General features: G+C 39.8%; 1 protein-coding gene and 1 long non-coding RNA gene across 9 annotated transcripts in view; one reads left to right on the top strand and one right to left on the bottom strand.

Moving 5' to 3' along the window:
• JAK1 (Janus kinase 1) overlaps nt 1-23,099 on the top strand; it is a 156,105-nt gene that overhangs the window by 66,337 nt on the left and 66,669 nt on the right. Inside the window, exon 1 of one of the 8 annotated variants that reach the window (XM_072820620.1) lies at nt 7,829-7,955. The exons of 6 other annotated variants lie outside the window; for them this stretch is intronic. The gene's annotated coding sequence lies outside the window, so the exon portion shown is untranslated. Of the gene's footprint in view, nt 1-7,828; nt 7,956-9,883; nt 9,961-23,099 lie in introns of those variants that run through there. One more of the 8 variants, XM_072820619.1, reaches the window with a different exon arrangement.
• The window catches only part of LOC140630445 (uncharacterized), a 42,859-nt gene that overhangs the window by 14,646 nt on the left and 5,114 nt on the right, over nt 1-23,099 (bottom strand). The window contains exons 2-4 of the long non-coding RNA XR_012028210.1: nt 17,060-17,169; nt 5,651-5,763; nt 2,445-2,589 (exon numbers count right to left, since the gene is read on the bottom strand). This is a non-coding gene — a long non-coding RNA (uncharacterized lncRNA). The remainder of the gene's footprint in view (nt 1-2,444; nt 2,590-5,650; nt 5,764-17,059; nt 17,170-23,099) is intronic.

Below are 23,099 nucleotides of genomic sequence, written 5' to 3'. Positions count from 1 at the left end.
AACTTTTATCACAAAGTGGAATCACAGCTATTTAACAAATGCTTCTTTATTAAATAGTGCAAGACTGATGATAACGTATGCTCACACTTTTTATTTCAGTGCAACCTGTTATGAATTTATTTGTTATTGCATTATTGACTGTTTCTCTGTGAGTATGAGTCCAGCAGATGTGCCTGAGATTTGCCTGGCATTCAGTTGAGCAGGCTGCAAGTATGCTGTAGTAGTATACTTAAGGCTTGAGCACTTTTATGGGAGCAGACAAGTGTAGGTCTGAGTAAAGAAGAGAGTTCCTGAGGTGCCTGGATGGCTCAGTTGGTTAAGTGTCTGACTCTTGGTTTTTGGCTCAGGTAATGATCTCAAGAGTCGTGAGATCGAGCTCTGAGTCAGGCTCTGTGCTCAGTGCAGAGTCTGCTTAGGGTTCTCTCTCCTGCCTCCCCCTCATCCCCCCACCTCAGACTCACTCTCTCAAATAAATAATAAAATCTTAAAAAAGAAAAAAGAGTTCTAGCTTCCTTCAGAATTAGTAACAGTTATAAGATGTTTAAATATAAGCTCAGGATTGATAAGACAGGCTTTATTCTGAGGTCTGCAGAATATCACATTGACAATCTTCAAGGAGTTAAAATTTGCTATAAAAAATTGTGGGGGTTTATTATAATTTCAAAAATTGTTAAAATATAGCTGAAAAGTGAAATTTGAATATATTTTCCCCCGAGAATTTTATACCATTCAGAACATTTGGGTTACTTAGAACATAGCTTGAAAATTCTTGTCTGTATTATAGTACAGCTCACTCATTTGTAAAATGGTAAAATTGAAGCCTAAAGAGGGGAAGTGACTTTCCAAAGGTCACTCTGCAAGTTACTGGGAAAGCTGAGAAGTGGGATCCTTGGGTCTCTAGATGCTTCTCTATGTGATTTTTCTCTGCTGAACGGTTAGGACTTCCCAAGGGGGCAGGAAGCCAGGAAACTGAACTGGCCTCCTCCCTCATGTGTTGTGCATGTGTATAGGCACATGCATGCACTCCTATGTGCCCACTCACATACTAGACACCATGAGAGTTAGCTTCAGGTAAGAGGGTGAAGTGTGTGAAGTGTGGGGTCCTTGCTGTGAATCTTTCTCATCACCTTTTGCCATAAGAAAACTTAACCTCAGGACTCCACTTTCAGGCTTCTCTGCTCTGACAAGTAATAGTAGCTAATCTGATAAACTTGTCTGACTTAAAAGGTGGGAGTGAATTGATTGGCTGGCTGCCCCTCTCTGTTTTTGTATTCTCACGAGCATCTCATGGAACACAGTGCTTTCACCCTGACTGACAGTTTCAGAGGCACTGAGGGGGTGGGAGGGTGTTCTTAATAGTGTCTTGTGTGGCCCTTAAAATTCCATGGTGCAGACCCCCAGCCTTAAGAACTAAAACTGGCCCTCCCCAGGGCTGCTGCTGATCTGTTGCTTTCGTGAGAAATAGAAAACATCCCTGCACCGGGAGCAAGGCAGTGGGACTTAAGCCATCACTCTTTCCCTCCTGTTGGGCACTCTTCACAGGATTGCAGTCCTGATCCTGCCTGTTGTCTTCTAGCCAAATACAGTGACTTTATTGTTTTGCCATATACAGAGAACATACAGATTTGCTCAGTGTAGGTGCTTACTAGATGTTTTGGGTGACAGTAATTCAGAATTGACCAAATACAGAAAAATGGCACCTTGCAGGCTGATACTTGCCCTCATAGCAGCAGTGACCATCCAGCATTAACTTAAGGATTCTATGGTTCATGCAGTTATTAATTCAACAACAGATACTACTTGAGCACTTACTATGTAGAAGCAGGCAAGGTACCAACAGATATTTATTTAGCATTCATTATATTCCAGGCTCTGGCTGGTAAAGAAGATACAATACTGAGAAAGACATGATTCTTTCCCTCATCTCTAGTCAGGGCATCGGACCCCAAACAAATACACAGACTAAGTTACTACAAATGACAGAATTCTAGGTTGTGATAAATGCTCTAAGGGAAATAAACAAGGGTGTGGTAAGGGGATGGGTAAGAGTGGGAGAGGGGAGAAGAGGGTGCTGGAGGCAGGGCCTAGATGACCAGGATCTTCTTGAACTAGGTTGTTAGGGAGCATCCCTCTGAGACAAGCACGTCATCAGACCCAAAGAATGGTAAGGAGCTGGTGTGCAAAGAGTGGTCAAGGCAGCTTGGACAAAGGTGGCTACTAGTTTGGTATATTTGAGGCCCTCAGAGTATGAACTTGGAGCATAGTATGAGACAAGGTTGGAGGCAGCACTAACAGTTGAGAATGCTTCCTCTGTATGCTATGTGCCAGGCATGTGCTGAGTGCTTCCCACATGTTAACTTTTTAAATGCTGAGAACAGTCCTGTTAAGTATTATTATCCTTGTTTTATACACGAGGAACCGAGGCACAGAGGTAAATAACTTACCCAAGATTTCACAGCTGGTAAATGGAAGAGCAGAGATCCAAACAAATGCAGTCTGATTCCACACTGTGCTGGTATCCACTATGGTGTAATGACAGTGGAAGCTGAATAATGCCAGGTCTCAGTTTCCTCATCAGTGAAATTGGAGCTAATATGTAGATTAAAGGAGATAATGTCTGTAGAATGACTGGCACAGTGGTAGGCACTCATTAAGTGGATTTCTGGCTGATGGTGGTGGTGGTGGTGGTGGTAGTGTTTGTATTGGTAGGGGGTTGGGAGGAAACAAGGAACTAAAGCTCTAGGGAGGAGACGTGTATACTGTCTGCTGTGATGCAGAAGAATGCCATGAAGTCTGAAGTAGGGTCAGTTCCTTCCACCTAGAGAAGGTGGACAGACTTTGGGCTTAAGGGAGGGCAACCTTGCCGTAGACCTTGAAAGATAGGCAGGATTCACATACACAGGGCAGGCAGGAGGGGCATCTCCTCTAAGCTACCTGTGGACTGAGCAAATATCTAGCACTTGCTTAGAGGCTTGGAAAGTCAAACATGGGACAATAGCACTGGCCCTCCTGAGGAGAGAAGAGGATCTAGCTATTGGCCGAGTGTTGAAAGGTTGGAGCCAGCACTCAGCAGGGCTTGATGCCATCCTGAAGCTTTGGGTCTTTATATAACAGGGAATGTGGTGTCCTGGTGTCCAAAGCTTGGTTTAAAAATCTAATTTGGGACTCCTCCCAAATCTTAGATTGGCCTCTGGCTGAGTCCATGAGAGAGGGGAATTTTTTGTTTTGGCTTTTGACATTCTGTCTGGCTGTCCACCTAGAGGTGCCTGCCCACCTCCTGGGTCCACGCAGAGAAATACCACTCTAGTAGGAAGCTTTATTACCCCACTCCTCCAGACAGATCTCATAGGTGGTTGCAGAGAGATAACTAGCACAGGCTTTGGAGCTGGATAGCCGAGCTAGAATTTGGGCTTTGATTCTAGCTTTTGGGCTTTTGATTCTAGCTTTTGATATTGGGCTTTGTATTGGTACAGGCCTCATTCAGTTTCCTGTGAAGTAGAGATTTATACCACCTTATATTGTATGAGGGTCAAACAAGCATTTAGTAGTAGGTACCTGAAGCACATTGCAAGGGCTTAGATGATAGTGAAAGTTACTAGATTGAATGGTGTAGAAGGCTCTAAATACCCACAGGAAGCTTTTTTTTTTGAGGCTGCTATTTGCTTTCTCCCATATTTCTGAGGTTAGAAAACCTAAAGAGTTGGCAGGACTTGTTGGAGCCATGTTGAGATGGATTTTAAAGCCATTCCCAGGCTCAGTGGGACATCATGCCCCAATGTGTGTTTGCTGTCCTAGTCTTAGGCTATCATTTTGGGGCAGAAACAATAGCATCATTTAAAGCATTTCTGATTATGAGTGAAATGTCAGCAGTTTTACATTCCAGTCCAGTAGATGCCATCTTCCTATTGACTGAAAATATTGACTCTGCTTTTCTGCTACCCACAAACAAATTTTTAGAAGAAATACTACACAATTCCTCAGACTGACTGAGCACCTGCTTAGGAACCAAGCATTGTTCTAAGGTCCACACAGAAAACACAAAGACGACAAGACTTCCGCTTGGCTGAAAGCAGCACCCTTCATCACAGCTGGTTCAGTGACTTTTGGGAGATTTTGTTGGTTGATGGTGGGGTAGGTACCTTTGGCATTTAGAGGGAATGATCAGGAATTATAATTATCCTTTAATGTGCATAGGGTCAGTCTTGTGCAAAGAAGAATTTTTCAATAGCTTCTCCAGACATTCTTTAGGGGAAGAACCGGCTTCTCATTTTATGAGCCTAGACCCTAATCTTATTTTACATTAAGTAATTTTTGCATTGTTCTGACATCACCTGAATTTTCTAGAAATGCAGCTGCTATATAAACTGATATATTGTACTATAGAAAGATACCATTTTATTTTGCTTAGAACTTTACCAAAAGCTGCTCACCATTTTTATAAATCATGTTACCAATATTGAGGTGCTTCTATTTGTGTAATCAAGAAGAACTTGCCAGTATCTGTCTGTATTTGTAGTTACTGCACTCCTAGCTTTTCTGCTGTTGGTACAAGTGTTAGACTACTTCATTATGTCTTCTAGTGTATGTAGGACAGGTATTACATATTGAAATTGAGTCTTATAAATTTCTTTAAGTTGTCCTTTATTTATAGTTTGGACATCATGTTGATTATTTTGATGTTTTGCATGTGAATAGTTTATATTTCTGATTTTTACTTCAGAGTAGTAAGGGGAGCAATACAAAATATGTGTTTAAAAAAAGGTGGAGGAGAATGGTGCACTGGTTTCCTATCAATTATGCCTGATAACGTGCAGAGAAGTCTCTAGGGAGAATTAAACCTCCAGTTTAAGTTGTAGTATGTGTAGCCTTGATTCCAAATTCATTTGCATAAAGAGTTGTTTTTAGCTGATGGTTTTGCAGTTCTAGAAAATGGGTCTATCTGAGTGGATGTGAAGTGGTTACAGTGGTTTCGTCCCCAGCACCCTGGGCCTGAGAATCTTAGTTGGAGGGATTCTAACTTGTGTTCTAGTCACCACAGTCAGCAAATGGGAGTGTCCCCATGTGAGCTGAACCAAAGTGGTTTTAGAGAGGGGTCAGAATGCTCATTTCAAATGTTAATGTTATCTGTTCAAGGGTGATTTTGACCTTTTGAAGCTTTCTTAATTCTAATTAAATGGCATTGTGTAATCTCTGTGGTCTCAGTGTAGTTTATAATCAGCGAGAATAATGAAAAGGGTAATGAGACTGTAAGTTCTGGAAAGAGTTCTCTTTCCCTGAAGGTCTTAAATGAATAGGTGTCAGGACTGGCCTAGTAGCAACTCTGGAAAAATAATAAAATGTTTAATTAAGTGCTGATTATGTTATGTTATGTGTCAGTCATTTTAGGCCAGAGTTGATGGAGATAGGTAGTGGAGGAGGAGGTTGCATCAGAGCAGACCCCAGAGGGAGGAGAGTGGAGTATAAAAAAGCTGTAATTGTTTCCTCCCTTGAATTTCCATGCTGTTATTACCCCAGCAATGGCATTGCCTTGTATTCTGAATTTACATTCATAGAAATTAACGGATTTTTTTAAATTTAGCACCTAATGTATGATTTCCTTTGTGCTTGGTTTTTGACAACAGTTAGATGAGAGGGAATTGGTATTACTTACAGATGCAGAAACCTGAGTTCAGAAACTCATAGCTCCTAAGTGGTAGGACCAGGATGGAAACTCCAGTTTGAGTGATGCCAGAACTCTCTCCTTAAGGCTTTTCCATATCTTTGCTGTGGAGATGGTGGTCATGATTAGCTTGTTTACTCACCATTTTCTACCCAGATTATAAAGCAGATTTCATTTGGCCCAAGTATGGTGATTTAAGTTTTCAACATGTTATCTATGATTGTATTTAAATTAGGTATGGTTAGAAAGTTCCAGCCCAGTTAGTAATTTAGCAACTTACAGCATTTGACTAGCATGGTTAACCAAAAACCTAAATCATATTAAATGTTTGAAGTGGCAAACAGTAAGGGAGATTTTTATATTGTGACTAGTCTGCTTTTTAAAAATGTGTTTGTAAACGGAGAAGCCTAGGTGATCAGTATTTATATAGTGATGTTTGATGGGCTTTGGAAATTCCCTCATTGTGATTTCTTAAAAACTTGGCTGAATAAACTGATAGGGGATTCCAGCCTTGTATAATTAAAGGTAAGAATACAGAGTGAGTTGGAACGGTCGCTAGGCCTGATTCTCATTTGGGCTCCATTACTTCTTTGCTCTTTTTGGAAGTAGATGGAATTCACTCACCACTGGTGAGGTTAGGGATTAGGACAAATGAGGGGTAGTAGCTTTTTTATATGCTGGCCTTTTTTTAGTTGACCCTTTCTTAGAAGTGATAACTGTAGTAACTCACAGTTCAAGGGAACTAAAGAAAGGGAGAAGGAAGTTTAAAAATAATTTGGTCTACAGTGTTTATGAAAGATTGAACTACTCGCATAAGTAAATTTATGAAACATTGAACTGTTCCCATAAGTAAAATCATAAGAGTTTCTAACAGGTTTTATTTCAATCAGTTGTTTTCTTGCCCCCAATCACAAAGCAGTTTGGTGAGAAGAGCCAGCTTTTGGATGACCTGTGTGCAAATCCCAGCTCCATCACTTGCTGGCTGGATACCCTTGGGCAAGCCACTTAAATTCTCTGAATGCACATTTCTTCCATATTGAAACAGGTAACATCTGCTATATAAGCACTCTAGTCACAGGGAATCAGCTAACTTAGTAGATGTCGAAGTGCTTTGTAAACTTAAAAAAGCCACGTAAGCCTAAGGATAATTGTTGTTACGGTTTCAAGTATCAAAAGTAGCTGTGCATAGAGAGGTGAGGGAAGTTATATTTTGGGCATCTGAATCGGGGAGGGGGGGGGGCCTGTATTCCAAAGCCTAGAAATCCTCACTGGAGTTTTTTTCTTAATGCAATAGTCCTGTGGTAATTTTTGGAGTATGTCCAAAAGCACATGCTATACTTATTAAAGGGTTTTGGCACTCTAATGTGGGATTACTGGCACCGGAAGATGAAATGATAAAGGAACATCACAATATATTCAGCTGTGTGAGTCATGCACATTTATGAGTTACTTTAAAAAATGGAATCAGAACAGAAATGGGCATGGATTCAACTTATTTTCCTTGGCTTTAGCAGTTTTCAGGTTAAAAGTCACTGCATTTAGCTGTCTTAAAGCACAGCTTTTATAAAAAATGTATAGAACTTAAACTCTGGTGAAAGCACCTGAATTGGAAACTCTTTCATTTTCCTACGGATAGGATAGGAAAGTTTTACATTGTACATGTCTCTGTGTATTGCTTTGACTCTCACTGAATCAGAAAGTGGGAATATATGATACCTGCAACCCAGTTGGCTGTCAGAGAGCTTTATGCTTAAGATTTTTGCTCAATTCAGTTAACCAGGAATGATTACAATGACTTTTCTCTTTCCATAGGGGCTACTTTTCCATTAATGAGTTTGGTCATATTTGTCACTTTTCTTAGAGCTTTTTTCTTTGGATTCCACTTATTATCAGCAAACATTTGAGTTTTTATTCTGTGTCAGACCCCTGACACAGGTAGGTGCTACGAGTGGGAAGGCATTGAGTCATAGAAGGAAGGACCTCATCTAAGAACTTGACTTTTTCTGGAGGATCTAGTGTGCCAATCAGGCCCCACTCACATTTGGCTCAAGGCCACCATTGTGTCTTGTAATAGAGAATGGAAGACTGAAAGAAACAATCATTAGCACAAGTAATGATTTTTAAAATACATTTCTGTTTTCAACCTAGCTAAGGAGATGTACATGACTAGTAAATAATGACACAAACTGGCAATAAAAGTCGAGGGGATTGTTGCATAGTCAGGGCTTCAGAAGATTGCTGCCATTCAAGATGGTCTTCAAAGAAGCTCAGGATTTGGATTACTACAGAAGATGAGGTAGGTAATTGATAATTAGTATCTAATAAAGATCTCTCATTGTATTAAGAGCTTTAAATATATTAGCTCATTTAATTCATTGGGGGAGGGAATTTTTTAAATTGAAAAATATATTAAACATATGGAAGAAAAAAAAACATATGGAAGAGTCTATAAAACATGTGTGTAGTCAGTAAAAATACCAACATAGTCACCATTCAGATAAGAAGTAGAACATTAGGGGCGACTGAGTGGTTCAGTCAGTTAAGTGTCTGCCTTCAGCCCAGGTCATGATCCCAGGGTCCTGGGATCGAGTCCTACATTGGGCTCCCTGCTCAGTGAGGAGTCTGCTTTTCCCTCTTCCTCTCCCTTTGCTTGTGTGTTCTCTCTCTCTTAAAATAAATAAAATCTTAAAAAAGAAGAGAAGTAGAAAATTACCAGTATTTTTGAAATCGCCAAGTATCTCTCCTCATTGCACTCCTCTCAGAGGTACCAACCAGTCTGACCTCTATATTAATCAATCCCTTCCTTTCATTGTAGATGTCCCTAAAGCAAGCACAAACCCAGGTGTATAAGGAAAGGACAGTGTTGCCATCGTTCTCAAGAGAGCTTAATAGGTCCTAATTTGAATTCTTTATCCCCTGGATTGGAACAAAAGCACTGGGTCAAGTCTGGATTTGGAGTTGGGAGCTTGCAGGGCCTTTTGGAAAAGTCACTGGTGAAGGTTGTAAGAGAGTTGTGGGAAATGGGATGTTTGGAGGACTGCAGTGGTCCAGCTGTTGGGAGCCTGAAAATAGTACCATAGTCACAAGGAGTGGACTGCTCCATATTTTATTTTCACTTTTAAGCTCAACCTAGCTTACGTCTAGCTCTCAGGGGCAGGTCACAGCAGGATACTTCTGTGCAGTGAAATAGTCTACTGATTCAGACATCAGGACGCTGAGGAAAGAATAGGAACTTTATCAGTGTATGATTAAGCAAAGCCAAATTTAGTTAGGGATCTGGCATTCTGTCCCCTGATGCGGTCTTTGAGAATCTTAATGATGAAAGCCCTAAGCCTATCGATCCTTTGTGTCTCACTGCCCAAGTGTGGATGGGTTGTTCTCAAAGACTGGCTGCAGCTCTCATCCTGAGATCTATATTCTGTCCTCCTAGGAATTGTTTTTGCCCCTCTGTGTTTAATCTTTATTTATTGTTTTGGAGCTTCTCTTTTACTCACTCTTTGAGGGTACATAACAGGTAAGTTTTTTAAGATCTTGAATATCTAAATATGCCATTATTCTCCCTTCACACTTTATTGATAATTTGGTGGGTTATAGATTTTGGGGTTGGTATTGTTTCCCCTTGAGAATTTTGAAGGCATTTGTCAGTTCTCTCCTTGCTTCATGCAGCTCTTAAAAAGCTACCCAATTATTAAAAAAAATCAATTTTTGATCTTTTGGATTTGGCTTTTTATATTCTCTTTTGGATTCATGTAGACCCTTCTTTTGTTTTTCCATTGTTCCCATTGTAATACTCACAACAGGTCTCCTCATCCGTGTATTTTGGGACCTTTTTTTAAATGATCTTATGATGGTTTTCTTCCTCCACTTTTTTTCTGTCTTTCCTTTAGAACTCCTTTTACTTAGATGTGTGATTTTCTGGATTGGTCCTCCTAATTTTGTTATGTTTTATCTTTTATTTTCAAACTGTTATTTGCTAAACAGTTTTCCCTTTATCCTCATACCTTTCTGTTGAGATTTAAAAAATAAAGGTATGGCTTATGTACATTGAAGGGCACCATTGTAAATGTTTATTTCACTTAGTTTTGACAATTGTATACACTTATGTAACCACCACCCGAAACAAAGTATAGAACATTTTCATCAACCTAGAAAGTTCCAGATGGCACTTTTCCAGTCCTGTATTTAACTTCTGTGGTCTTTTTTTTTTTTTTTTTTAAAGTTCACTGCGGGGCTCAAAACACTGAGACCAAGACCTGAGCTGAGATCAAGAGTTGGACACTTTAACTGACTGAGCCATCCAGGTGCCCCATTTCTGCAGTCATCGTTTTAATAATTAAGAGCTCTTTTTTCTTTGAAGTGTTACTTTAAAACAATCTTATTCATGCTTCGTAGATAAAATATGTTTCTTTATCAATCTGAGGACATGAATTACTTTTTAAGGTTTTTATCTCTTTGTAAATACTCTTTGTTTATTCTGAGTTGCTTTTGTTCCTGTCTATATTAGAGGCTTTCCTCAGACATTGGTTTGGTTTATCTTGGCTGGCTGTTCATGATTAAACACGAGGAGAAGGCTGAGCATGTATGTGGGACCTGTGAACTTTGAACTTCACTGAAGAGTGACTTGAATGGGCCATTAATTGGGGAACCCCCAGTGTTAGTATCTTTAGGTGTGTTCTCGTGGGATGGTAACATTTCTCAGAAAACAGTAATTCACTCTTGCCTGGAGTGTCAGGGAGTAGCTGCCAGCATTTCTGGAGCCATGTGGGGAAGAGGGTGGAAATTGCAGCATCTAGGCCTTCACCATTCTGTGTGTACACACAGTCCCCCTGTGTACTGAAGGTTCCTGTGCTTTGCCTGGCCTTTCTAGGTCCAGAACCCTCTGTCTTACCCTCTCCAGAAAATAAACCTCTAGACCTGCGTTGTCCTGAAATGCAATAGCCACTAGCCATGTGTGGCAATTTAAATTTAAATTAATAAACATGGAATAAAATTAAGAAGTCAGTTCCTCATTTGCCTCAGTCCCATTTTAAGTTCTCAGTAGCCTCATGTGACTAGGGGCTACCATACTAGGCAGAGAAGAGAGAGAACATTTCCATTATTGCAGAAAATTTTATTGGACAGTGCTAGTCTAGACTTCTGCTGGGTGGAGGAGTTGCTGAGAGAATGGTTTCTTAGGCATCTCTCCCCAGCCTTCCTCTTTTACCCCAGGTGCTGGTGCTTCCAATTCCTGAGACTTTTGAGGCTTCTGTGGTGTACATTTATTTGGTTGTCAGCTTTTGCCACCATCCATGTGGGATTCAGTTTTCCTGGGTTATTAAAGTCATTTTGCTACACATCTATCTAATTATCAGCTTCCAAAAGTCATTTGCAGTTTTCTCCTCTCCTATTCCCCCCATATTTGTGGTTTTGGTCTTATTTTTTTTTTTTTTTTTTTTTTTTTATTTATTTATGATAGTCACAGAGAGAGAGAGAGGCGCAGAGACACAGGCAGAGGGAGAAGCAGGCTCCATGCACAGGGAGCCCGATGTGGGATTCGATCCCGGGTCTCCAGGATCGCGCCCTGGGCCAAAGGCAGGCGCCAAACCGCTGCGCCACCCAGGGATCCCTGGTTTTGGTCTTAAAAAGACCTTACTATATCTACTGTGTTACACAAATTTTAGTCAGATTTCAAGAGGGGATGAAATTGGATACTTGGGTTCACTCAGCTGTTTTCACCAGGAATCCTAATTCATTTAGTCTTCACAGACCATTAAGGTATAGGTGTAGTTATTCTCATTTTACAGTGAAAAGAGGCAGATGAAATAATTGGCTCAAGGTCACAAAACCAATTAGTGGGTTTTGAACTTGGGTCAGGTTTAGGAATCTGATACCTCTTTCATGGAATAGTATGATGCCTCATCTTGTACTGAGGAAAGACTCCTTTCTTCCTCCCAACATATCCCAGGTTGCAATACTTTATAGTTGTGTTTTAAATATATTATTCCAGATATTTCTCAGTTATCCATAAACCTATTTAAGAAAAGAGGTCAACCTTGAGGAATTCTGTCTCAAAAAGATTTTCTCTCCCAAACTGTTCATTTCTCCTTTGTTCCAGGACTTCATGACTTCAAAACTTTGGCATTTTCTTCAACTCTTAAAATGTTTAGAGTCAAAAACATTCTATTGTTTACTTTAAGCTTTTTATTCAAAGTATCTGTAGTCATTCCCATATATAATTGTCCCTACATATGGCTTCAGTTGGACCCCACTTTCCATAAGGCAGTGAGTAATCTGTTTCTCTCTGAAACTCTTATCTGAGGTACAGGATTCATAAATGTTTGTTACTCTTTGGCTCGACATCATTTCTTATTTGATCATTGCATTGCCTCCCAAGTGCAGGTCTCTCTGCCCTCTATCTCCTGTTTGCCTGATATCACCTACACAGACTAGTCCTTCTCAATTGGAGTAGTCATTGGCCTCCTCTGATCTTCACGATGGGCTCCTGGCTCTTCAACATGGCATTGAGGGTCAACCTTTCCCACCACTTTAGCCCTACCTCTGGCCACCCACTGCCACAAGTACTATACCTTAACTGTCTTTCATGGAAGGGTCTCTGCATGCTCTTGAATCTGTTCCCTTTACACAGGCTTTTAGTTCTGCATGAGATATGCTGTCTCTGTTCCCACCTGTTTCTTCTCCTGTTTAATATCTACTATTTTCCTGTAAATCTCTGCTCCAGGATACACTCCCCTGTGAAACCATGCCTGTTCTATCCTTATATAGAGTTAGAGGATTTTGCTGTTTGTTCCCACAACACCATTTTCAATATATTTCATCCATCCATCCATCCATCCATCCATCCATCCATCCATCCAGATGGGATCCTGTCATACCTGCTGTTCTACAGCTGGCTTTTTCATGTTGTAATTGTTGAATGGACTGGTCAGTTCTCCCTTATGGTTTGGAGGAATTTGGTTTTCATAGATAAGTTTTTAGTGTAGAGGCTGGCACATAGTAGTTACATGGATTATTAATTATTGAACAAACTGAACCCTAGTGTTCAGTGAGTTTATGGCAATTGATTTCTCCTCTGTTGTCTTTGAATTCTGCCATCAAAATAAATTCCAGGGATCCCTGGGTGGCCCAGCGGTTTGGCGCCTGCCTTTGGCCCAGGGCGCGATCCTGGAGACCCGGGATCGAATCCCACATCGGGCTCCCGGTGCATGGAGCCTGCTTCTCCCTCTGCCTATGTCTCTGCCTCTCTCTTTCTCTCTCTGTGACTATCATAAATAAATAAAAATTAAAAAAAAAACAAAATAAATTCCACTTCATGTCTATTTTCCCAGGATAATTATGAATAGTATCCCACTTTCACTCTTAAAAGTCTTTCAGTTTGGACATTAAACTGTATGGTCACCCACCAGTCAAACACATCCAGGTAGAAACTCTTTTTTTTCTTTATTTTTCTTTAATGGAGCAAGTAAAGAGAAAGAAATAGTTGGGATTTGAGATTGCATTTGGAATATTGAATTGTTTCTCTCCAACCAACTAGAGAGGAAAGCCCCAAATTACACAATGGAAGAATCACCTTTGGTGTACCTTCAAAGTCTGAACGTTTTATTTTCCAGAACTGCTGATTTCTTCCAGAAGTAGTTTTCTAAAGAGCAGTTTATATTTCAGAAATAGACTTTTGCTTCCCTTTCCTGATGTTAATGTTCAGATTTTAGTTGGTCTACTAGAAAATCCAAGAGCTTTTTGGATTCTTTTCCCATTGAGACCCCAGTGGGGTCCTGGGTTATGATGTGTAGCATGAATGGAAGCTAGCTGTCCTAAAGGCAAAGAGGATTCAGAATAGCTTTAGGTTAGTCGATGGGTGTATTGAGAAGAGCTTGGGATTTAGGTTTGAGTTCTTGTTCTGCCACTTTCTAGCAATATCACCTGGGAAAGATATTTTGACCTCTTTCATAATGTGAAGTGGGTTTGGGAATAATATCACTTTACAGGGTTTATGTGGTGATTGAGATCATGAATGCAGAGCAATTAGCACACCTGATGGCATAATAGGTGCTTAGCAAATATCAGTTTTTATTGTTATTATGATTATGACACTTATCTTTCCATAAGCTAATTCAGAAGATGTTTATGAGAGTATTGGGGGAGCAATGAATAGGATCAGCCCCACAGCTTCCTGCCTGCAGTGTAGGTCCTCAGCTGCTCATCACTGCTGCATTGCAGAGTGGAAAAAAGAAAATCAATAGAAAGAAATCATGTGGGTTGCAGAAGAGAAAAGAATGACAGATCTGTGGTTGTGGGTGGGAGTGTTACCTGTGTCTACCTTGGAAGTCTTGGATCAGATTGGGATTTGAAGGGCTGGATCTCAGAATCATCTGAAGAGTTTACAAATTTTTCTTTTCTGGATTCCTGATCTAGTAGGTCCAGGGTATATAGGATGAAATAGTATAGTTTAAAAAGCTGCCAGGTGATTCTGATGTATAGACAGGTTTGAGAATAACTAGGTAACTATTTATTACCCTGTGATTCCATAAAACATTTTCTAATCATTTACTACTTAATGTAGGGTAGGTGATGGCACAGTAATACTTATTTTAGGGTCAGAAGACAGAGACAGATTATTAAGTAGTGAAATGGAGAGCCTGAATTAACTGAGTGAAATTGAATTAAATTTTATGGCAGTTTTGAATTTAAGCCTGTTATGCATCTGTGTTGTTTTCATCCAAGATCTTTGCCTATATTTAGATTACTTGAAATGAATAACAAGGAAATTGTGATATCAGGTATTTTCTCCCTATATTTGAAAATGTCTTCAATTTTTATCACTGATATGGGAAAAGAAAAAGAACTTAGATAAGTCCACACTGTTGTTATCTTATCTGGCTGTTCTGGGTCATTAGATTATTTAGTGGAAGGGTATTGGGTTTGGAGTCTGTAAACAATGGTGGAGTCTCTGCTATTTCTCTTTGTAAACTTGAATTAGTTACTTATCTCTTGGACATGTGCTTTCTTATCTATAAAAGGGGGTATTGGCCTTCTCTATCCTATAAAATGTTGTGGGGGAGTATAATAAGGAAATTTATTCAATAGGAATGTAAAGCCCTGATGCGCTCACAGAGTGACTGTGTGTTTCTGTTCAGCTGAGATGGCTTGGTTTATGTCTGTTTTTAGGTGTCATTATTAATAGTACCGTCTTTAACTCTCAAGTGTCCCAGTTTGGATGATAAATTTTTTGGTAACCCTGTACTCATAACACCCAACCATTGTTGACTTCTAGTCTGCACAGTGGGAGGGGTCTTTGGCCTTATTTCTATAGCTCCAAAATACCTAACCAAATAATCAAGCATTTCTTCTGGTAATTTTCATCTCTCTGACTAGATTGATCAGTGGATAAAAATAGTTTCTTTGTTTTTCCATTCCTGAATTATATTCTGGATTTGTCATGGTTTTGGCATTTTAGACACTTTAATTTGCTCACTTCTACTGATGTGTCCTAAGGAAGTAATATCTAAGTGTAAGGAGAGGATAGAGGAATCATGGGGACTGGGGGGACAGAGCCTTGTGGAAAAGTATTAAAAAACAAAAGAGAAAGCAATTTTTAGGCTGGTGTCCTGAGTTGATATTTTTTGGAATATAATGCCCTACATTGATATTCTCAAGTGCAGCATAAATCCCTAAATAGTTGGGAGAACTGCAGAAGCTTCTGGAGATCAAATTTCATTTTTTTTTTGGAAATATTTTATTTTTCTAAGATTTTATTTATTTATTCATGAGAGAGAGAGAGAGAGAGGCAGAGACACAACAGAGGGAGAAGCAGGCTCCATGCAGGGAGCCCGATATGGGACTCGATCCGGATCTCCAGGATCAGGCCCTGGGCTGAAGGCAGCGCTAAACTGCTGAGCCACCCAGGCTGCCCTGGAGATCAAATTTCAAATGCTCTCTCCTTCCTCAGGAGAATTTTGTTTTAGAATTAAGACCAGAAAAAATGTCCATTTCTCATGTAACTGGTGAAGTAATGTATTTCATTGTTTCCCTTTTCTATTTGATCCCTAGGAAACTAGGAGCCAAATCCATGGCTGATCTGCTTGGAAAGCTGTAGCTTGCAAATAACTTTCTCTTCATCTTGACTTTTGTCCCGAATTATATTATAACGTATTATTTCAAATAACATAATATTGTTCCTTGAACCAGTGTTTTTGTTTTTATTTTATTTTAATTAATTAATTTAAAAGGTTTTATTTATTTTAGAGATTGAGACAGTGCGAGCAGGAAGGAGAAGCAAAGGTGGGGAAGAGGGAGAGGGAAAAAATCTCAAGTGGACTCTGCGCTGAGTGCAGAGTCTGACGTGGGGCTTGGTCCCACAAACCCGAGATCATGACCTGAGCCAAAACCAAGAATTGAACACTTAACTGAGTCACCCAGATGCCCCGATTTTTCTTTTTGATATATTTCTGTTTTATTAAATATATCCTTATAAACTGCCTTGGAATCTTGTGGGTTAAGTCAGAAGTTAAGTAAGTAACAAATGTAAAGACATCATATAGTTTCAGCTATTTTCGTGGAACTGTTTGGAGTTTTCGAGAAGGCCAAAGCTTTTGTGGCAAAGAGACCCGTGTTACCTCTAAATAATAACAAGTATACATTGATGCACCATCCTGTGGAAGAAGCCATCTCCCTCCAGCAAGAAAAAGGGCTAAATAAAATAAATCACCTTCCATATGTTGGCTCTTGAACAAGGAATCAAAACTAGTAAGGTGCAGCATTAACTGAGGATAGATAAGGACTGAATCTTCAAAATCCATCCTGGATTAGAATATCCATTTTCTTTTCTCTCACTGCTTCTCATGATAGTGTCTCTCCTCATCTCGCCCTCTATACCTTTTAGTTTTTCTTTCAGCTTGCTCAGCTTCACTGTTCCTATCTACTGTTCCCTTGTCTTCTCCCTCCCTTCCAATCCTAAAACCTTTAGGTTTTTTGTATTTGATCACCAGCCAGTTTCCCTTTGGTATCGTCTTCTCCACTCCATGAAACACACTGTATCCCTGCCTGCTTTCAACCCTACTGTCTCTGGGACCCTCTCTTCCTAATCATCTCAGACCAAGTGGTATGTGTGTGCCAGCTTGCTTGTCAGGCAGCTCCTGTGTGAAGTAACCCCCTGCTAACCAGGTGCCCTCAAACCAGGAAAAGAAATACACCATTAAATACCACAATGTAATTTGGAGAAAAAAAAAACATTAATTTGATTGGAATACCTTACACTGCACTTCAATAGTTTAATAATAGGAAGGAGAAATAAAAACATAGCAATAGCTAGCATAATGCTAGACAGCAGTAAAGCTCAGTTCTTGTGTTTTTTGTTTATTTATTCATTGGTTGATTCATTCATTTGTTCACTCAGCAGCCACTTACCATGTCTGTTATGTTGCCAGTCATGTTTTAGTGGTCCGGGCTTTGGCTGAATAGAAGCTTGGTGAAGCCTCTGACCTCATCGGAGAGTTTGGACTTGCTTGATTTTCAATCTGGAGAAAGGGCACCTCTAATTACACAACTTTACCTATACATAGAGGTTTGCCTTAGTCCACTGGACTGCTATAGCAAAATACCAGATATAAGGGGTTTATAAACAAAAATTTATCTCTCAGGGTGCCTCGGTGGCCCAGCTGGTTAGGTGTCTGCCTTAGGTTCAGGTCATGATCTCCAGGTCCTGGGACAGAGCTCCACATAGTGCTCCCTGGTCAGTGGGGAGTCTGCTTCTCCTTCTCTCTCCCTCTCCCCATTTGTGTGCACTTGGCTCTCGTTCTTTCTCTCTCTCTCTCTCTCTCTCTCGCTCACTCAATAAGTAATAGATAAAATCTTTTTTAAAAATTATTTGTCATAGTTCTATAGATTGGAAGTCCAAGATCAGAGTGCCAGCACTCTGAGGGTCCTCTTTAGGGTCTCAGATTTCTTATTGTATACTCACATTGCACAAAGGGCTAGGGAGCTCTGGGGTATCTCTTTTATGAGAGCAGTATGCTGTTTATAAGGGCTCTACCCTCATGGCCTGATCACCTCCCAAAGGCCCTACCTCCTGACACCATCACATTAGCTGTTAGAATTCCAGTGTGACTTGAGGGGACACAAACATTCAGACCTAATAAGGTTATATTTACACTGAATGTTTACTTTATTTAAACAAGGTGTGCTATGAACATATAGTCTATACTGAAGAGTGTTGGCATATGTTTCCATTTTAGTAAGCTTGGAATGAAGTACAGCAATTTGAATGTCTAGTAAGGTTGTTTAAATGGAATTTTGCTAGTAAAAGGAGTAACAACATTAATACTGGAAAGATTGGAGCCTTAACTACCTCCTTCTACTCTGAGATCTTTGGGGCCTTCTCCTTAATGCACTGATTTAGACAAAACATAATTAATATTTTCGTTTTCAATCTGCATAGTCAAACTTCAAATTGGAATAAGTGGGGAGAATACTTGTGTGGATATGTTGACAGTTTGAATAGGGGAATATATACAAAGGAATATAGAGTACCTGCAAATGGTAGCTCTGTAGAAAGATTTCTATCGTGTTAAAATTAATAAGGATACAGCCCAATATACATGTCTTTTTGAGAGGATCACTACTGTGAGAATAAGGACCAAAAAAACTAGCCTTATGTATGGCTTAATAGAGGTTTTATGTTAAAGTATTTGATAAAAAATATTTGTGATTACAGTGAAGAATGTTTTAACCCAAGCCATGTTGACCTGACCTCACTTTACATTACCAATACTATTTAGAGGTAAATAGACATTTTTAAAGTATCTGAAATGTTCTATCTGTTAAAGAGGTCAATAATCTCCTTTACTTCTTCATTATTCTTTTTCTTTAGTTTCATTTTGGACAGATGGTGCAATGCCAAATACTTTTGAACATGTCTTAAGACCCAAACTGGGAAAATTTGATTTAGGAAGATTTAGCTGATGGGAATAGCAGAGTAAGGGTCATAATTGTATTTCAGTCAGCGGATACATTTTGGTGTAAGTTGAGTCTTCCTAGCTTTTTTGTAGTCTTCACTCTCTGGTAGTAAAGGAATGTGTGCATTTCACTAGTATGTTTTATTGTACTTGGAGGTAGCTCCTTTGTCTTTTCAGGGGCCAAATTTCATAAAATTAGAGGAGTCATGCCATGTCAGGGCTGTGAGAGCACTCCTGACATATCTTACTTGTATGCTTTTGTTGTACCTGAGGAACCTGAGGCTCAGAGAGGTAGATTTATTATAGCAATAATGGGTCTGGTACCCTTTATAAATTTCACTTTGCTACAGGTCTAACAAAGGCCCACAGAGGTTTATTATGCTAGGAAAATGGCATCCTTTCTTTCAGAGCCCGACCTTTTCATTTTCTAATATCTGTTCCTTAAGGATGCCCGGAGGAATATGTAAGGGTATTTAGATAAGATGTAAGTATTATATGTTTGACTTCATAGAAGTACCCCTGCACCCAATCTGTATCCTGATACTTACTGTTCAGAATTGAGGTTAGGCTACAACAGCATCTGAACTGGTTCCATCCCTCATCATCACTATTACTCTCTAAAACTGTTTACAGTGCTTTACCACACTGACTCAATTATAAAGGGTGTTAACTGGAAAGTTTACTGTACTTTGGATCCCTGGACGTGTCTCTACTTTGTATGCATTTCCTCACTGCTTACAGATTTGTTAGAAAAGAAGTTTTGAGTATGTGCGTTTGAGAGAGAAAGTTGAAAGGAAAAATAAAAACACAAGGATGAGAGATGTCCCTACATATGTGGATCCCTGGCTTTTGTCATCAACTTACTTTGTGAGTCATATCACCTCTCTCAGCCAATATTGATTTACTTGTTACTTCTGGAGCATGTATTGTGTGTCAAAACATGGCAGGTACAGCCTCTGCCTTCTTAGTTGTTAAGAAGGAGGTGGTGACTGAGTAGTAAAGGTGGTAAGAAGTTTTTGGATGTGTGAGATACTTTGAAGCTAACGCTGATAGAATTCGTGATGGTTTGGATGTGGGATGTGAGAGAAAGAGGTATGTCAAGGTTTGGGTTTTCTCTCAACATGCTGAATAGTGGTGACATTTACTGAGGTGTTGAACACTGAGGAGGAGGGGAGTGGTTTGTGGTGCTGCAGGAATCAAGTGTTATTTTTTTATATGGGCTTTTTTTTTAAAGATTTTATTTATTTATTCATGAGAGACACACAGAGAGAGGCAGAGACACAAGCAGAGGGAGAAGCAGGCTCCATGCAGGGAGCCTGATGTGGGACTTGATCCTGAGACTCCAGGATCACGCCCTGAGCCAAAGGCAGATGCTCAACCGCTGAGCCAACCAGGTGTCCCTTCTATATGGGCTTTAAGTGCTTATTAGACTCCTAAGTAGAGAGGTGGAAGAAGTAATTGAGTATTTGAGATGAGAGTCTGAGAGGTAAGTTTGGAGATGGTCAGCATGTAAATCATGTGGCTGGCTGGGGGTGATTGCTTGTGAGTGTAGTTAGCTTGTGAGTGTAGTTATGTTTGTGAGTGTAATTAGAGAAAAGGTGTGAAGATCAGGGTTTGAGACCTGGGGCCTACCCACAGTTTGGAGACAGGGAAATGGAGGAGGCTCCAGCCTCTGAAAATGAGGATGCTAGAACTTGACCCCTCCTTCTATCTCAAAGTTGTTATAGAGATTGTATAGGATACTACACATGAATGCACACTGAAAATTATTTGCTGCTTAATTGCATGAATAAATATCGGAGTAGGGGAAGTTACATAGGGAAATCATTTTCACACTTGACTTTTCTTCTGAAAATCTATTTGTTATGGGGTTGTGTGTGAATTTCATCTATAGCAGAGGATCCCAGTGTGTAGGTTATGTAATTGTGAGGGAAGAGGGGCTGGGCATGGGGAGGACATTTGGGGAAGTTTACAAGAGGCCTGTCATATGATGTATGCTCTAAATGTGGTTATTTCTATCAGTTCAAGAAAATACTTACATAAATACATATACAGCCAAAGGGTCATGAACTATTACCCTTATGTGGAGTAAGGGTAAAAATATTATAGTAAAAATATTTAACACTGATATCGACATTTGTAAAGATATACCCATGCATAAAAATAGTGTGTATATACTCAATGTGAATTGAGTTGTCTGTTTTTGTAAACAGATATCTGCTTGAGTTCCCAAATCTTAGTAGGCTGTTAGAGCTTGGCGTCGTCTCACTCTCTGCCTGCTCCCTTCTCTATCGTCTTCCCTTCAGTGGGAACGAGGCAGTTTCCTGAAAAGTGGGTTTTCTTCTGGGAAGGCTCTGTGGCAAGTTGCCAGTGTGTCATATAACTTATCCAGTCACATGGAAGAGAAGACTAGCAAAAAGATGGGGGATAAAAACAGGAAAATCAAGTAGGTCAGAGGATAGAAGGAAGGCCAAGGCAAAAAAAGGCAGAGGTCCGTCCATTTGGGGTGGAGTTGGGGATAGGCATCTCCACCGTCCACTCAGTGACCTTTTTTTATTTCTTTCTCCTGTGTTATTTTCTTTGTGCTCACTTGCTATTATCAGAATCACAAAGACTTTTCCTCAGGTGTTTGGGAAGTTATATTTCCCTATTACTCAATAACCAAATATTACCTTCCAGAATGCCTGCTGGAGATGACATTGCAAAAATGCCCCATTCCCCCTCACTTTTATTAGTACCTTTTTGGTACCTTTTTGGTTTGATCTGATTAAACTGAAGTCTTAGATTTTATTCCTATGCTTGTGTTTCTCCAGTTCTAGGATGTGAGAGAGGATGGAGGGACAGAGAATATGAATATAAGTGATTGAATGATGGATAGTAGGATGGATGGATGGATGAATAGGTGCCTTTTCTGAAGATCTGGTATATTAAATTATCCAGCTAGGAAAGAAAGATGGATTTCTGAGATGGATACTTTAAGATAAATTTGTAGAATTTGGTAAGTGAAAGAGAGCATGGAGATCATCTGATTCAGATTTTTCCAAATATACCAGTAAAAAAGAAGTGCATAGATCAAATAATTTTACAAAAATTGGATACTTATTACACTTATTAACATATTAGCAAGAGTTCTTGCTGTTAAATATCCTATTTAAATTTGCTTAACTAGTGTTTCCCAATTTATTTCATTATGGGCCTCCACTTCTCTCTGAGTTTTCTGAGCAATATGTATATAAACCAATTATTATCATTGCATAGAAATACAGGGTTTCAGAAAACAGTTTTGGAATGCTGATTTAATCTAGTCCTTACATTTATTTATTTTTTATTTTTGTTATTACGTTGTTTATTTTTTTATACATGGTATTAACGTTTTATTAAAACAAATTTTTTTATTGAAGTTCAATTTGCCAACATATAGCATAACACCCAGTGCTCATCCCGGCAAGTGCCCCCCTCAGTGCCCATCACCCAGTCACCCCAACCCTCCGCCCACCTCCCCTTCCACTACCTCTTCCTTGTTCATTTCCCAGAGTTAAGTGTCTATCATGTTTTGTCACCCTCACTGATATTTTCACTCATTTTCTCTCCTTTCCCTTTATTCCCTTTCACTAATTTTTATATTCCCCAAATGAATGAGACCATAGAATGTTTGTCCTTTTCCGATTGACTTATTTCACTCAGTATAATACCCTTCAGGTCCTTCCACGTCGAAGCAAATAGTGGGTATTTGTCGTTTCTAATGGCTGAGTACTATTCCATTGTATGCATAAACCACATCTTCTTTATCCATTCATCTTTCGATGGACACCGAGGCTCCTTCCACAGTTTGGCTATTGTGGACATTGCTGCTATAAACATCGGGGTGCAGGTGTCCCGGCGTTTCATTGCATCTGAATCTTTGGGGTAAATCCCCAACAGTGCAATTGCTGGGTCGTAGGGCAGGTCTATTTTTAACTCTTTGAGGAACCTCCACACAGTTTTCCAGAGTGGCTGTACCAGTTCACATTCCCACCAACAGTGCAAGAGAGGGTTCCCCTTTCTCCACATCCTCTCCAACATTTGTTGTTTCCTGTCTTGTTAATTTTCCCCATTCTCACTGGTGTGAGGTGGTATCTCATTGTGGTTTTGATTTGTATCTCCCTGATGGCCAGTGATGTGGAGCATTTTCTCATGTGCTTGTTGGCCATGTCTATGTCTTCCTCTGTGAGATTTCTGTTTGTGTCTTTTGCCCATCTCATGATTGGATTGTTTGTTTCTTCTCTGTTGAGTTTAATAAGTTCTTTTTTTATAAAAATATTATTTATTTATTCATGAGAGACACACAGAGAAAGAGAGAGAGAGAGAGGCAGAGACACAGGCAAAGGGAGAATCAGGCTTCATGCAGGGAGCCTGACGTGGGACTCGATCCCAGGTCTCCAGGATCATGCCCTGGGCTGAAGGCGGTGCTAAACCACGAGCCACCCGGGCTGCCCTAATAAGTTCTTTATAGA

The sequence above is a fragment of the Canis lupus genome, chromosome 3, assembly GCF_048164855.1.
Source record: "Canis lupus baileyi chromosome 3, mCanLup2.hap1, whole genome shotgun sequence".
NCBI classification, from domain to species: domain Eukaryota; kingdom Metazoa; phylum Chordata; class Mammalia; order Carnivora; family Canidae; genus Canis; species Canis lupus.
This window is presented reverse-complemented; position numbering and strand designations above follow the sequence as displayed.